The sequence below is a fragment of the Camelus bactrianus genome, chromosome 3, assembly GCF_048773025.1.
Source record: "Camelus bactrianus isolate YW-2024 breed Bactrian camel chromosome 3, ASM4877302v1, whole genome shotgun sequence".
Lineage (NCBI taxonomy): Eukaryota > Metazoa > Chordata > Mammalia > Artiodactyla > Camelidae > Camelus > Camelus bactrianus.
Window position 1 is genome coordinate 121,204,925 of NC_133541.1, and position 17,463 is coordinate 121,222,387.

Consider the following 17,463-nt stretch of genomic DNA (forward strand, 5'->3'; position numbering starts at 1 on the left):
CTTTCCACAAACGCAACAGGAAACATCAGCCTAGAGAATGAATTCAACACAAATGTTAAAACAAAAATCTACAAACCTGAAGCAACTCCATCTCCGAATCATGATACACAATGACATGAAATTAAGGGTGTCAGTTACAAAGCACGCGTGAGCCTGACCACCTCATTTCTATTCTTCAAAGGAAGGAAGGTTTTCATGTTTTTTATTATCATTCTTTGTCATTGTTTCTGATTAAGCCAAAAAATAATTTATGAAATAATTAAGCACTGCAATAACAGATTTTCGCTGTATCAATTACAGAAGGCATTCAGAGGGGATAGGAAAACCCACCTATGTAAAAAATGCAAAATTTCTTCCCCCGTTAAGAACACGTATACAAAATGCAACAGAGAATTCAAATTCATGTGGAGAGGAGCAAAAGCCACAGAATCAAAGTCATTACTATGAGTCAATTCAAAATTCACTGGACAAACATGATCAATGCATTCAAAGAATTTTAAAGGCACACTGCAAACCATTCACTTAATGATCTACAGGCTAGAGGAAGAATTTCCCTCTTTAACAGACAACAGAAATCAATAGTTTGCCCCACCAAACGAGGACCAAACAACAATCAGGTTTTTAACAGTTCTGATAAATCAGCATGTTCTAAACATCAAAATCCAGAAATTTTAAACATTCATTCACACCACAATGAAACAAGCACTTAAAAAAAAAAAAAAAAAAAACAATAACCCGAAGAAACTAAGCACAATTATCATCTACCTGGATCAATGGGAACTTCTTGTAACGCTGGAAGAAAGAACAGGCTACAGCCTTTTACTTAAAAAATAAAACTACATTTAAAGATAACTGCTAAAACACCTTTCATCATTCATGTTGCCTTGAAAAATCTGAGGCACTCGTATCTGATCAGAAAAGCAATTCTGAGTAATAGTATGTTACAATTCAGTGCCAGTTTGCTTTAGTAGAAAAAAGAAAAGCTACTGTTTCTCATCCTGCACAAAGAGTAAAAAACCTTCCTGCCTCTATCTCCTCCTATTTTCTAAGCTCATTCTCCCAAACCCTTCTGAAACAAGTATGAGAACCATTTAGTCCCACCAATATGCCAAATGACAAAAGAGTATCAGTTTATTTGCATAAATATATGCCTAAACCTTGAAATGGAAGAGAAAGGTATCAGAAGGCTATATGGAACTTCTTTCTACCTTCCTGAAATCACACACACACACACACACACGTTCACAGAGACACAGACATGTACACACTGAATTACTGGGCAATTCACAAGCTGAGGACTTCCAATTTGTAGAAGATAACTTTGTAGTTAGTTTCAAATACAAATCTGTCAGCTTTTGAAAGCCTTCATCATCTGCTAAATCATCCAAATATCAACGGGACCCAATTAGCCTTCTCTGTAGAATATAATTTCCCATGATGGCAAAACAGACCCTAAGTAGTGGATCCAAGACTCGTGTTTATCACTACCTATGATCGTTTTTAAACACGTAAACAGATTCAGAAAGTATGTCACAACAACATTTATTCCTATTGAAATAGCATATGTATTCAATTGTCTATACAGAAAATAGGTCCCATGATGGTGTTTAAGACCAATTTTGTGTATTGAAATATTTATTTTTAAGTTCAGACAAGGAGGGTCTGTATTACTCAGTTGTAGTACACCTGCTTAGCATGCACAATGTGCTGGCTTCAGTCCCCAGTACCTTCATAAAAATAAATAAAAATAAGTGCATATTTAAAAATAAGAATACAGTTATAAAAAGAGTAAATGCAGACTAAAAACCACTGCAATCTAGGAGCCATAATTTTAATAAAAAACGAGTTTCTATCAAATATTCACTATATGACAATTACAGAGACAACCACAAATCGCCCCTGACAACATCAGGTGTGATTCTCAGCAACCCTACTAAGTAGACACCGAAGAGAAACCCAGCATTGCGGATGAAGAAACGGAGCTCGGAGGAGCCGGGGACGCTGACCGTCCTGCTCCCCGTGACACCACGTCAGCCCAGGATGAGCGCTGACAGAGCTGCACTGAGGGGACACCCAGCTTCACGGAACCTTGGTGCACTGGGGATTCCCAGAAAACCCTCAAAACTGTTCAGTGAAGAACCAGCTAAAATATATTACATTATGCCACATCATTTAAACAGGGAAAATGACTGAGACCTTTTTGATGCCTCCATGTCCTTTCTGCCATTATCAATTATTTGCCCTCTCAGCATGCCCAGTTATGAATTGGACCCCATATGAAGTGCACTCAGATGGCAGAGCTTTTAAAGCTGTTTTATGAAGTTTGTAAGACTCTGTCTATGCCTCACACAGGCGGTCATCCATCACTTCTCACCGGCGTGGATGTACCACATGAAATCACACCTTTCTGCTTTTTAAAATCCCTCCATGTAATCCAGACTTTTCAACAGCAAAGAAGCAGCTCAACCAGAAACAGTGGATAGCTTTTCACCAAATGGAATTGAACAGCACATCGGACTACCTGGAAGCCCTTTTTTCTATTAAACCCACTTCCAAGGACTTGATCATTTTCTGATTGGTGGACTTGGCCTCTGACTGGCCTACTCTGAGAGCTCCCAGCCTCACATCCGGGGGTGGGAGAGGACCCTGCTCTTCGGGGAAATCAGTGCGGAAGTTGGAAATCTTCCACCCAGGTCCGCACGGGTAGAAGTGCCACAACATGCTCAGAAAATATACCGTCAGCAAACCTGGGCTCCCATGGACTGATGTCACATTAACGAAACTCATGAGAGACTGATGCAAGAAAACCAGATATTGAATTTATTAATGTAACAGGAGATGTGAAACCACGAACCAGACTGAAATATCAGAGTTCAACTATGAGTACAGATTCTCCTCAACGGCCCAATCACAGGCAGGCAGCCACATGGCAACCATGGACAGAAGCAGAGCAGGGAGGGTTTCTAGATTAACTCAATGGACTAAATGTCTGTTATACGAAAAGATCTGCTGCCCAGAAGACATTTAACGCCAATCACGGTGCACAGTCCGTGGACAGTGGCTGAGACACGACTGTGAGCACCTGTGTAACTCTCCTTTCCCTGTCCTTTCTGGGCTTAGTTATGCACAGAGGTACAGAGATCCAGGGATGCAGATACCTCTAAACACCCAAAGCCCATCCCTGGGAGCCTGGAAACCAGACAGCCAGGGTTTAAATACCAGCTCTGCCACTTACTAGCTCTGTGACATTGGCCAACTTACATACTCTCTCCATGCCTCAATTTCCACATTGTAAACCTGGGATAACAATCAAATCTCCCTTACTCACTTGTTGTGATGATTGAAGGATTCATTTCTGTAAAACGCTCAGAAAAGAATGTAGCACATTTTTGGTGCTCAACAAATGTGAATTTAATAAGAAAGTGATTTACAAGTCTCCCTACTAATCATCTTCTGTGTTTCATGGCTAGTCTGAGTCCCAAAGGAAATCCTTATTTCCCCTCTTATAAACTCTTGGGGAGCACCCTTCTCTTGCATCCCAACACCTGTTTAAACTGAGAGAAATAATGCCTCCTCCACACTCCTCTGTTCCATGGAGAGGGATTCCACCTTCACACCCCTGACCACTGGCCAACGGCTAGCACTCTTCACAATAACAGATTGAGTTGTGAGTCTGGAGAGACAAGCAGGGCATATGAAACCTTTCCTTTCCCTCCAGTGTTGGCCAGCCTTGGGAAGCACCCGGGATGCTCAGCTCCATGGCAGGTCAGCCCTGTGCAGGATGGGGCAGATCATCTTAAGGGAAGGCTCGCTGTGGCCCAGAGCTAACTGGGACTGTGTGAGTCTCTAATTCTGGGACACAGTATCATGACACGCATTTTCCCACAGCCCTGAATTTCATGGAGAACGTGGCTTCATCAGTAATAAAGGAGACATTTATCGCCTGCCTGTTCTTCTGTGTCATCTCTCAGTTGGCTGCTGGAGAAAACATGTGTATAAGTATTGGGTCCACTTAAGCCCCAATATATATGAAGTACCAAAAAATTCTGTGGCTTAACATTGGTTCAGGGCGACTGTGTAACGGTCCTGACTTTGCTGATGCTAAATTATGGGTATAGGAACTATGGAACCTCCTCAAATATCTTTCATCATAAAACCAGCTTTTCTTATTTTCCTGTTTCTTAGTAATTGCCAAAGACTGTAAAATGATGGCTTCATACAAAACAGGAGCTAAACTTTATGAGCCCTTTGACATTCCCACTCTGCTAAACAATTTACATAATTTCTAATTCTCACAATTCTGCAAAGCATATACGAGCATCCCCATCTCACAGACGAGCGAGAAACTCAGAACAAACTGACTCAGGCTCATGTGGCTCAGTGGCAGCGCGTGCACGCAAACTCAAGTCAAATCACTACACCCCTTCTTCTATGTACAAAATCACCTCCCACCAAATGACACACAGAGGCTGGGTCAATACTCAGGGAACTCAGTACACTTTTCAGCTTTAAGGTGCTCAAGAGGCCGCTTCTAGCTGCTTTATAAAATCCCGGCTCACTGGTTGCTAACACTGGAATAAAAGACCGATTTTTCCATTGTTTGCACAGCAAGTCTGAAATGTTCACAGCGAGATGACAGAATAAAACAAAGATATAAGCAGAATAATTTTTCCATGTAGACAGACATAATGGACATTGTGCTATTCTGAAGCACTAAGCAAAGGAATCAAAGCAAAAAAATATTTGTTAAGCCTTCTTTTACAAACAGGAAAATTAAGACTGTATGAAAGTGCAACAGCGCCTCCTATGGCTAAAAAGACCTTCCAGGTTGCCGGGAAAGATGCAACACAAAAATTGCCTGTTGAATCAGAAACAAGTATCAGATAACTAAAAGCTTATGTAGCACATACTGCAGTTTGCTTCGGGGAAGGGAGGAGTATTGAGTATATTATCTGACATTGCTAATACTCTTGAATATAAACAAAAGAAACAGGCTCATGGAAACTCATCTTAGAAGAGGAAAGAATCCAGTCCAGCCACTTCATTTTACAGGAGGGGAGACTGAGATCTGGGATCTGTCCTTCCGGCAATCAGCAGCAAAGCTCTCTCTCCTAGGCCTCATGTCATGCACTGTAGAAAAACCAACAGATCTGTACTAGGCCTCTATTCATAAAAGTCACGTCTGTATTTTTCCAACAGTAGGTAATCTATGTATCTTGCAAAATACTTCTCAAAGAGCCAGGAAATCATACAAGTGTATTGAAATACAAAAACATTTATTTGCACATTAAAACAGCATGAGCTTTATTCTATTAAAAAAAGTGACATGTCAAATCAATGTTTTGATATTTTAAAACCTATTAAGCATGCAGAAAAATAAATCAAAATTTCTTTAATCACAAAAGAAAGAAGCTTATTCCCTTAAAATGATCAATGTGGATTTTTTTAAACTTAATAGTTCTGGTCAGCTTTCTACGAATTTAAATGTCTGAGTGGATGGTTACACGGCTACATTAATTCTGAATCGTAACAACACACTTTCTGTGTAAATAATCTTCAAGGCCTTCTGCTTAAGGTGATTTAACTAGTCCCTGTCTCACTAGAATGATACAAATTTCATTAAACCTTCATACTGCACACACACACAAAACCCTGAATCCTTGTTACTTTAAGCCATATTCATATATTCATATATATGCATATTGAATATGCATCAGAAACAAGCCACCCTCTTTAGTATTCAGAGTTGATCCTTCTAAACTATCTGTCCTTGTGACAGCATATTTTTACTAAGCAGCTCTTGGGTGCTTCGTATAAAAGGCGTCTACATCTCACAGTCAAACAAGGTAAATGGCATCACTCAAATTTCACCAATGAGGAAATTTACTTAAGCCATGAAAACAACTTACATATTCATCATCAGGAAAGAAAAGAGTAAAGATTTTACTTACAATATTCACTGACAAAACTTTCCTCCATACTAAGACTACACAGAACCAATTCAGTCTTTGTAAATTTTTCTGTCAATAAGCACCACTAGAGAAAAACAAGCAACATCATTAGCAATCGATGGACTTTCAAAGCCCACTCCTATTTTGCACTATAATTATTTTTAATGTTTTGTTTTTAGTGCTTACAGAGCACTAAAATAAAAAAAATATAAACTTTTTAAGTCATTGCCTGAGAATTCAACATTTGTGAAAACGTACAATTTCAATTTATGCCACTCTGTATCACATTCTCACTGGTGTCTCTCCTTTGAAGGCTTCATCAAACTGAGATCGCTAAAATCGTTCATTTATGGACTCACAAGATTTCGGGAAACCACTCAACACGGGGCTGATCAGAGGAGCCATTAAGAAAGCATCCTGTGCAGCCTGGGTTCCAGCCCTGAGTCTGCCAACGCCAGCTGTGTGAGATTTTGGACAAGCTGCCCCATCTCTCAATCCCTCAGCTGCAAAAAAGGAGACACTGATACCTACCCTTAAACACCTGCTATGAGGTAAAACATGAGGAAAGCATTTTAGCCTTAGGGAGGTGTCCATTCAGAGCAAGCTTGGTCATTATGATGATGAGGATTACTTTTAATAAGTTAAGGCAGACAAAAAATTAGAAATCACTATAAAGGAGAAACATTTTATGTCAATGAGCATTTCCTTTCGAATGGATTTCAGAATGTTTTATAGAATTTTTTCATAAACCAAATTTTGTCCACTAATTATAGATTTACAGGTTCATGGACATATCTCCATAAAAAGAATTAGAGGCCTCTAACCTCTGAATACTACGAAAGAAAATTTTTAAAAAAATCACGGGGGAGATTATACCTCACTTGAGAGAGTATGTGCTCAGCATGCATGAGACCCTCAGTTCAGACACCAGTAACTCCATTTAAAGACTTTTTATCAAGAAATGGAGAATTAAATCAAAAAGATGGAGGAATACAGAATTTTTTTAGGGACTCAACTCAGATTTAAGACGGGGAAAAATATCCATTTCTCATAGGAAATCTTGAGAACTATGTAAACCGGATCTGAGTTGTCTAATCTTTTAACATTATTCATGAATTCCAATTACCAAGTCTTAAAACTGCCTGATAACCCACAGTGGTGATACTGATCATAACAGCTGCCAACAGGGATCGAGCTCCTGCTAGGACCTCTCTGTTCGGCCATCTCTGCCCTGAGGCCTCACCAGGCTGATACCACTAAATTTTGTCATCCATGAGCATCTCGTGTAAGTCCTCCCTTTGTGCTCCTCACTCTACCCTCACCAGCCCCTCTGAGGGAAGCACTGTTATCATCTTCCCCACCCGAAGATAAGGCCACTGAGGCACAGAGACTAAATCTGCTCCAGGTCACATCGGCATAAAAGGATGTCTATATTTCTGCTGTTTTACTATTGACAAAGGAATCTGAGATATCAATTCAAGGGAGAATGTTAAATAATCAAGTCTGTCAGGTCTTGACCTCAAAGAGCAGATACTATAGATTCCTGATGTAGGATGAGGCTGCCGCCACAAACTGACTCAGCTTGAAATTAATATCCAAGATGAAGCAGCGGATACACGTAAATATTCACGACTGTCAACTCCGCTCTCGGGTCTGGGCCCTTCACTGCCTGAACGGGGGTGAAATCCCCACCCATGTCAGGGATGGAAGCGCGGCTCTTCCCAGTGTCACCCAGGCTTCACGGGCTGCTTCCCCCCACAGGCTGTCCTCAACGATTAAAAATCTCTCAAGATTTCTACACCATGCAAAACTGAAAGACATTTCTGCAGATGGAGCACTTTCTCAGGCTTAAAAATTTTTTGCTTACACTCAGCAAGGGGGAAAATAACACATGTTTCTGCAAAGTCTCTGAGCCTCACCACTCACAGGAGGAGAATGGCCTCAGCAGAAGATGACTCTTCACGGATGAGAACAAAATAAATCCGCCCCCAACCACAGGCACTCCCAGAGACAGCGCTCAGCAGTCTTCTGCACACTCACGGTTGTGCAGCCCTCACCACCATCTATTTCCAGAACACTTCATCACCACAAAAGAACACCCCTGTCACTAGCCGTCACACCCCAACCCCCCTCCACCCAGCCCCTTGAAACCATCACCTGCTCTCTGCATCTGCATGTGTCTATTCTGAGCATTTCAGATCACTGATGTCAACAATATGTGGCCGTTTGTGTCTGCTTCCTTTCATTTAACGTGCTGTTATCAAGGCTCGTCCATGTTGAAGTGGTATGAGCATCTCTCTTTTTTTTTTTTTTTTTGAAAGTGTTATAGTTTATTAGAAGGTGGTAAGTACTATCAAAAAGAGTAGAGAGGAGCATAAATGATTGGTTTTCAAAGGGAAAACGGCGGGTTGAGCAGTCAGTGTGGACCTCCCAGAGCAGGTGGCATTTTTCATATTCCCCTTTATTTATTTTTTCTTTTTTATTCACTCTTACGTCTGAATAATGTTCCACTACATGGAGATACTACATTCTGTTCATCCATTCAGCAGCTATGTATGGACGAGGTCCAGACGAATGAGTGTAAGAGATGACTAGGCAGGGATGGCATTTAAGCAAAGGGCAACATGTGCTTTCACAAAAAAAAGCCAACAAACAGAGGCACAAGGAAATTCAGCGCGTTTCTGAGAAAGTGCATGCTTCCTTCAGCATGACTTCCGTGCAGGGCTGCGGGGGTGGGGAGTGACAGGAGACACAATGAGGGAGTCACCTGAGAATATTCCCCATGCAAGCAGCTCAGCCAATTCTCCTCCTTCATCCTGTATTTTAGACCCATTTTTGATAGGTTTTCTATTTCAAGTAACAGCACTTAGTTACACATCTGATCATCTGCATCAGATCACCTTACCTCCAAGCCACAGAAAGTCATTCACTGACTGGAGCAGATCCAAGACATAAAGGTGATGGACCAGGGAGTCCTGCAACATCCCGGCCTGCAGGCACAAACCCCCACATGTTCCATGGTGATGTCCGGAATGTAAAATGCATGGAAATATCTCACAGCTTGTGCAAGATATCTGCCCCCAAATTGCCCCAAAATCATGCTGGCAAAGCACTACTGAGCCCACTCACTACAAAAAAAAAAAAAAAAAAATAGAGAGAGACAGAGAACAGAAAAGAAATGAATAAAGCTAAGAAAGCAAATTTAGGGTCTTCCATTGAAAACCAGCAACCATCACTGCCAGTATCTCAGCTGGAATGGTCCTGACTTCAAAAACCACTGCGCATTTACATTGCAAACGTGATAGACATATATGTATTCCACATAGATGATATACAATAGGATTTTTCTTTTCGAAATTTCCAGTTGCAACATTAACACAAGAAAGATTATGTTTCAGCTTTAAAAAAATCAATTAGCTTCCACTTTCTTGATTTTGAACCTATTATTATTTTATAAAGGGTGCTATGCTGCAAATTATAAACCAACTGTTTGGCTTCTGCCAACAAGACCTTTATGACTTCACTATTTCAGAGCAAGATTTAATGATGCTTTGAGAAGTGGGGCCTGGGGCGCTCACTAACAGCTCTTTAAATACTGACAAGGATGTGCTATTTAAGTAATGCAAAGGCTCTAACTCTACATTAACTCAGAAACCAAAGAAACTACACCAAAGCCTTACTTTATCATTTTAAATTTTGCTATTCTTTTGAATATTAAATTTCTAAAAAGATAAGATTTTTTTTGAGAAACACAGCAGCTGTATTAAATTTCCTCTCACCAAGAAAGCAATCTTTATCAAGAATAAATATCCCTATGGAAATCCAAAAGACGGGACGTTTCTAGCTATGTGAACATGCAGATCTCAACACAAGCATAAAACCTATCAAATCTCACTCGAACGAGCTCAACAAAGTCCTGGGCTACCCTGAAACTTAGCTCTTCTGTTCCAAATGTTGGCTGAGCTAAGATCATCACACAAGGCAGGGAAGAAGAGAAAAGTCCACCTGGCTGCATCCGTTTTCTTCCAGACACAAGGTGCCGCTAGGGGTTCCCCGTTAATAAGCCCTCCCCATGAGGAAATCCGGCATCCACACTGCCCCTGCCGCCCCCAAGCAGCCCCGACGCCCCTCTCCCACTGGTGGCCCCCCAGCCTGTCTATGGTCTTCTAATGACCCTCCCAGTTGGTGGCACTCTCCCCCTCATCCCCGCTTCACACACAAACACACACACAAATTCAGAGCCAGGACAGCCTTCCCAAAGCGCATATTTGATTACATCACCCCCACTTTAAACCCTTCAGAGGCTCCCTGGTAGAGTTCTAGCCCCACCCCCGACCCTGCTCGCCCAGCCTCACTTCAGTACCCAGGTCCCCAATGACCTCAGGTGCCCCCTGACCTGCTGCTACTTCCCACTTGCCTCCAGGCTCATTTTGACGGTTTGTCAAGGAAGAATTCCTTCTCTCGAACCTCTGCACTTTGGGATAGGTGCCCCTGCTGTGTTCCTAGAACATTCTACGCTAAGACAACTTCTGACACTGCTAAGCCCACAAGAAGCAATACATTTTTCTTACTACTGTGAGTCCACCCTCTCTCCCCTGGACACTCAGAATTGCATGTGTTATGAATAAATGAATGAAGGGGTGGGTCTCAAAGGGATGGGCAGAGCTGCTCTTGGCCACCCCGACCCCTTCTTTCTGTAGAACATTAGAAGCAAAACCAGGAGTACCTCTCCTGAGGGTCAATTTCTGTTGACTCCCTTCACTGCCTCTTCTGTGTCAGTTGTAGTAAAAAACCAAGCTCTTCCAAAGCCCTCCAACCCTAGGCCCACTCCAGGGTCCTCCCAAGCAGGGGCACCCTCCACCCTGGACCAAACAGTGCACTCTCCCCGAGTCCCCACCCCACAATCCTCCAGGCCTCTACCCGGGCTGCTCCTGCCACCTGAGTCACCCTCTTGATTCCTTCTCCTGGCTGACTCTTACTCTGTCCTCATAACTGAATGTAGAGCCCATTTCTTCAAGAAAGCCCTCTCTGATGATGTCCTTTAGCTCTTGGCTGGGCTCCCTCTACAGCAGGACTGCTTGGCGAAAAACTGTTTGTCCAATTGCTCCTCGGAGACCATGAACTCTTGGAGGCCACGTGGGAAAAATGAGTGAGACAAGAGGTGTGAGAAGAGCAAAAAGCAAAATCACAGCCCAAGTCCCAGATTCAAGGATTCTGCCTCAGAAGAAAAGAATAAAATGTTTAATACGTATGTCAATTGGCTATGATTTTTGTGGCTCATGGAAAGCAACAGGTTGGTGTTCTAGTCTAAAATCCAAGTTACATGCAAAGAAATGTACATATTCATATCCAAAGTAAACCAGAGCTGCTCAACAACAGTTTGCAGTTAAAATCAAAGGAAATTTGATAAAGGCAATCTCTCTCTCTCTCTTTTTTTTTTTTTTTGTATCATATAGTTTTAGAAGTATTTGTATAACTAAGTGATGGCTACATCCTATGATTCTGCACTGGAGTGTTTGGGGCTGAGGAAGCCCAGATTACATGCACTGTGTAAATACAATCACACCAACACACTGACAGGTGCCCTACTGGCTGAGCTGAAGTTCCAAATCAGACAACCTTACGTTGCAAGACAGCTCTCATTAGAAAGTAAGGAATGCAATGTTCTGTACTCAATTACATACGTTATATGGGCCATTAAGCGATAGTGCATCTTGTCTAATGAAACCCCAAAATAAATTGTTAACGTCGATTTTCTCCATCTGACCCTTCTTTGCTAACTTTGGATATCAAACCCTCACTCCATACGGAAAGCTCAGATCTACGCTGCAGCAGGTTACATCCCGTGGAAGAAAGCCTATCAAGGGAGAACTGGAGAGTTTCCCTTCAGAAGCTGCTAAGTCTGGATTTGCACCTGTACGTCATTTGCAACCACGTCATCGTCAAAGAGTAAGACCTAACCTCTGTGGGGCAAAAACCACTGCGGTGCTTCTGAACCATTAAAGAACACTGAGCTTTGTGAAACACTCCTGAGGCACTTAAATCGTACTTTTTGTGAAAGGCTCCAAAACTGACCGAATTCACCAATCCAAGTACAACAGGGTGGTACCGGAATTAGTAGAGAGAACATGCCCTTGAAGTCTGACAAGGCCCTGCTTGAATCCTGCTACAGCATTGACTAGCCGCTAAACGGACCAATTCCTTAACCCCTCTGAGAAGGCTTCCCAAACTGCAAAAGGGGGCTGCCACCGCCCACCTGGGAGGCATGGAAGTGAATGCAACACGCAAGTAGTGCGGCCGACTGGTACCTGACAAGAGGCCTGGCTATTTTCCCTCCGCTACCTTCTCCCCCTTTAAACTTGCATTGTTCCCCCTGGTAAGGGTCAAGCCCCCGGACCAGACTGCCCGATTCTTCTGTGTATTCCTGGATACATGCCTTAACTTTAGCAGGCCAGAAAAAGAACTATCTCCTCCAACGTCACTATCAATTTTCTTAAGAGTCTGGGTTTTTTTAACTCTATTTTGCAGGGAGACTATTCCAGAAATGTCCAACCACCATTCTCCACTTTGGCTCCTCTCCCAGCGCCCGTCCCTTCTCACTTCAAATCTTCTGTCTGCTGGCCTTTTGTTCGTGGGAAAGAGAGTCCGCTAGGGTGGAGACTCCCTAGGCCTCTGTCCCTCCCTCACAGGTGAGTGTGACTACCTTCTCCCCACTCCCCACTCCGACTCCAGCTTCCGAGCAGGTTCCCCTCCAGGACCATGCAGCCCCTGCATCATCCCAAGACACGCACATGTGGCCACAACCCTCCCTCCAGATTTCTTCCTGGGTGGCCCTGCCAAACCCCAAGGCCCTTAAGGATAAATTCCATTGCTCTGAAAATCCCAAAAGCCACTGACTGACACACCAAAGCTGCATGGTCTGGGCTTTCCTCCAACCCAGGCACAGCCATGTCCCGCCCCAGCCTCAGTCTGCACCTCTCGAGATGAGCTCATCCACTTGCACGGCTGTGAACACCAGCTAAGAATGACGACTCCCAACGTGTATCTGTGGTCCGGGTCCTTCACCTGAGCCCCAGGGCCATAGAACCGAGTACCTCTTTGAGGTCCTAACTTGGATGACAAATGGAATTTTAAAAATGACTCATGTCCACCATTTTCTCTAGAGTTCAATTCCTGGCAGATACCTCCCAGGCTCCCGATTTTAGTAACAGACCCAGAACCCACCTAGGTGTTTGAGGTCACATTCAATTTCCCCTGTTCCTCCACCCGGCCCTGCCCTGGAATCAGTCCTGTCATTTCTATCGCTAATCCAGTCACAAGTCTGGTTCTCAAAGGACCACGGATGGAACCCCACAAGCTGAAAGGAAGGTGCAGTGGGTCACAGCCCTCCGAAGAGAGCTCCCTGGAGGGGGAGGCATCTCCTGCCGCTGGTCACCTCAGAAGGCACTGGATTCTCACAAAGGAGGCCCAGGAGAAGGGACTCAAGGTTTTCCTGTGGTCTGAACTTTGAAGGGCCCGAGGTTTGGGGCAGTTCCTAGTTAGCAGACACATCTGCCAGTGAGCAGATGAGGATGGGGAACCCCGGCTAGGCTGTTCTCACTCCGACCCCTGGGCTATCGGGAGCCACGGGAAAGGCCTGTGTCCAGGGCAGAGCCCAGCCTTCACAGATCCCAGCCTGCATTTGCCAACCCAGATAGCCTAGATTCCTACTTGCGACTCTTACTTCTGTTCTGTTCCCCCCCAGAATGTGATGGACTCTTTCAGAAAGTCTGGCCTGTCTCAAGCAAGACCAAGTCAGTTAATGATGAAGTGTCCACAATTGGACCAGGGCATGAAAGGAGAAACAAGGTCTCATGGCCTGCATGACGGTGGTGGCCAAACCCTTTCTCCGCGTGAGATGAACCAGGGTGTGAGTGAGAATGCAAGGTCACTTCACGGCTGACTGTGGTTTTGGAGACTCACTATCGCAAACTAACGACACGGCCGGTGGACGTCAGCTGCAACAGACACGGAGTCAACTATTTACTGCCAACATGGGTTAATAGTAATGGCTGTTGCAGGGAGGCCTGCATGGTTGCTGAGGCAAACCACAGACCCGGCTCTGAATGCCCAATGGCTGGAGCAGAGAGGAAGCTACGGTCCCCTTTAGCGGTCACTGTGTCCACCAGATCCAAGTGAGCCAGCTTCTTAGGAGAAGGCCATGTTGTTCTGATACTCAGAAAAACCAGCCTCGTAAAGGGAAAATAAGAGTGGCATGGAGTTTAGACCCGCTCCTGCCTCTCTATGAAGGCAAAGTAAAGTAAATGGCATGGGGAAGTTGAATGCAAAAACAAAAAACAAAAAACCAAAAAACGGTGACTGCTTCCTCCAACAGCATCCCCTGCAGCTTCTCATCTCCGAGCCTGCCACTTTCTCACCAGTGACCACCGGCCAGGAAGCTCCGTCACGCACGTCACACAGCGACAGCCCGGAACCACGTGCCAAGCACGTTTGTGTGAAAGCCAGAATCAAGGAAGATGCTGCAGATTTTGAATTTCCAAGTTTAAATACTCCATGAAAAAAATCCCTCAGCAGCCGCCTAAATCAATTCAAATCTCACTTCTTCAAAACAATCAAACAAATTTAATAAAGGCGCATTTGTCACCAAACATAAGGAGGACCAAACTGGTTCCTCAAAGCAAGGATTTTAACAGGTATCAAACACCAGTGGGTGATGTGCTAACAAAGCAAAAATTCCAAAATCTAGAAAATAAAAAGATGACAAGGATAATATATGGATCAAGACAACTGTTAAGGTTTTTGTTTTTTAAAACGATGGGGACAGCACGGAGGACAATCTGGCTATTTCCAATGCAGGGTGTGCACAGTCCACTTTTCAGACGCAACAACATGCTCACAGGGCGGTACAAGATAGAAAGGGAAATAGAAAAAGGAAAAGAGGAACAGCGAAAATTAGAAACACATGAGAACAAAAATAACTGAGAGCAATTACAAGAATTTACGTGAGATTGTTGAGGACAGGGATGAGGGGACGGTGAGACCCACCCTCACCTATTGTTCCAGGGAAGGCAGGGGCCTGAGGCGAGCGGCGCTGCCGGGGGACCCCAACGTGGTCAGCGCCCCAAACCTAAACTTCACCTAGATGCGTGTAAACAGCTTTTGAGCTCCAAAATATGGTCGCATTGCAAGCTGGACAATTTTACTCACTCCCACCAAGAGTAACAGGAGAGAATTAGGATCTGTTCCTGCAACAAAGCATTGTTTAAAAAAGTAATGACTGTGTAATAGTAAAAGCAACAATGGAGTAAAAGTGACTGGAGGAGAAATTACTTGACCCGAGATCACAGGCCGCGTTATCTCACTAACGTTCAGATGCTGGCTGAGCCCTTACGGTACCAATACAGACAGACTCACCAGGAGGGAGGTTTAATGCGCTGCTGTATTTTGATGCCGGGAGCCATGCCTTGTACACAAGGTTCTGGGTAAACAATGGTGACAGTGTCAAGCACTATGGGCTAAGCACACAACCATCTACTCCGCCAAATCCCAAGGACAGACTTCAAAATGCAAAAACAAGCTGGCATTCTCTGGTGGGTCTGCAGACTCAGAGCCAAGCAGTTGCTGAGCAAACATGTCACCAATGCCTCCTGTGACAAAAGAGGAGGCACTGGCCTGGGGGCTGGGGCAGGGCTCCAGGCTTCCACTGCTCACCAACCATTTTGTCCAGGGGGAGATGTTGGTCCCTGCTTACGTTGCACCGATGTACCGACATTAACTGACGACTGGGGACTCAGCAGGAGGTGACAGGTGACGGGAATGGAGCCAGCCTGGGAGTGGCACGGTGATGACATCTGTGTCCTCAGCTTTGCCCAGGCCACAACATCTGCCAGCTCATCTACAAGAAACAGAAGGGGAGAAAGCCATGTAGTTCACGGGGCCCTGTGAGGACAAGTACAGGTCATGGCCACGACATGCCTCGCCCCTTCCTTAAGATATAGAGGTATGTCCGGGGAGGAAGTGAAAATTCATCCAGAGCCCGCCAGGCAACAAAAGCAGGTGGGACTCGGGTCCCCTGTGCCTGTCACTCACAGGACTGGTCTGGACTTTCTTTTTATCAATTCTCTGGCATCTTCTCCTCCAACTTACCAACAACCAGAAAGTAGAATCTGATTTTAGACTCACAGAGAATCGCAGAAACCTCCTCCACATCAGGCCCGGCAGCACGTGCCAGGCTCTCCGACCGTAACAGTGGGACAGCCATGAGCCCTCTCCAGACCCAAGGCCCGAGGCCGTAGGTCGGGGGGGGCACAGATTCCCACAATCTCCCCAGCAAAGGGGGACCACCTCTCGGCAAAGGCATCTCACCTTCTTCTGCCCGAGGGACATCTCGATAGATACACAGGGAAACAGAGCAGAATGTGGGGGGTAGGCAGCCCAGAAGAGCTCGTCTGCAATTCCAAGGCAAAGTGGGTCCATTGACCTAATCACAGGGACAAAGTGAGGACGAATCTTTCCCTGCTGTGCCCCATGATCCGTGACACGCCTTTCCCTGCGTAAGGAGCTAATTTGGAAGCCCCTGGCAGTGTTTCTGTTGTCCTAAATTAGCATGGTGTTTGTCAGGCAGGGAGAGAGTGCCTGAGCCGAGCAGGTGCTGGACCTGAGAGGCAGGAGACACTGGCTCCACCCCCAGCTCAACCAGCACCTCATTCTGCGTCTCAGGATTCAGCATGACATCTATAAGCAAAGGAATGAGACTGTCCCAGGACATGCTGTCCAACAGGATTGAAATGACAGCCATGTAAACAAAGTTTCCCAGTTGCCACATTTAAAAATGTAACCCCCCCAAAAAAACCCTAGAAACTGATTTTAAGAACATATCTTACTTATTCTACAGTATGTAAAATACTATCATTTTGACATGTAATCAATAAAGAAAGAAACAAGGTAGTTTACATTCTTTTTCCTAGACAAGTCTCAGCGTCTGATGTGCATTTGACCTACAGCACATCTTAGCTCAGAGCAGCCTCCTCCCCAGCTCTCCTAGCATCAGTGGCTTTGGCTACTCTATTGGACAGCAACTCCAGGGGTCACACCAGGGGAATTGGCTGAAAAGCGGGAGTAAGTGTCCATAATAACCCTAAAAGAATCTCTCTGAAACAAAGGCGGATTCACTTTTAAACGTCTGAAAACCGGCGGGTTTCACCTCCCTCACGCCTTGGCTACAAGACAGCCCTCCTCCTTGCTGATCCCTTTCTGGATGTAGGGAAGCAACCCTTCACAAAGCCAGGGTGTCCGGGCATCCAGGTAGAATTTCCTGCTCTCTGTGTCCAATCCCACAAAGTCCTCCTTCTCAAACAGGATGTAGAGAAGGAGGATCTTATCCCCAGTCTTGTCGGATGCACAGTGCAGCCACTTGTACTTGAGCATGATGAAGAGAGACTCAGTGAAGTCCTCGATCCTCTACTCCACCACCCTGCAGTCCTCGTAAATTGAAGGCCACATCGGTGCGCGG

The 17,463-nt window shown here is 44.6% G+C and overlaps 1 protein-coding gene across 1 annotated transcript in view; it reads right to left on the bottom strand.

Moving 5' to 3' along the window:
• The window catches only part of LOC141577129 (uncharacterized), a 177,025-nt gene that overhangs the window by 129,744 nt on the left and 29,818 nt on the right, over positions 1-17,463 (bottom strand). The window contains exon 17 of the mRNA XM_074361176.1: positions 15,366-15,846. The gene's annotated coding sequence lies outside the window, so the exon portion shown is untranslated. The remainder of the gene's footprint in view (positions 1-15,365; positions 15,847-17,463) is intronic.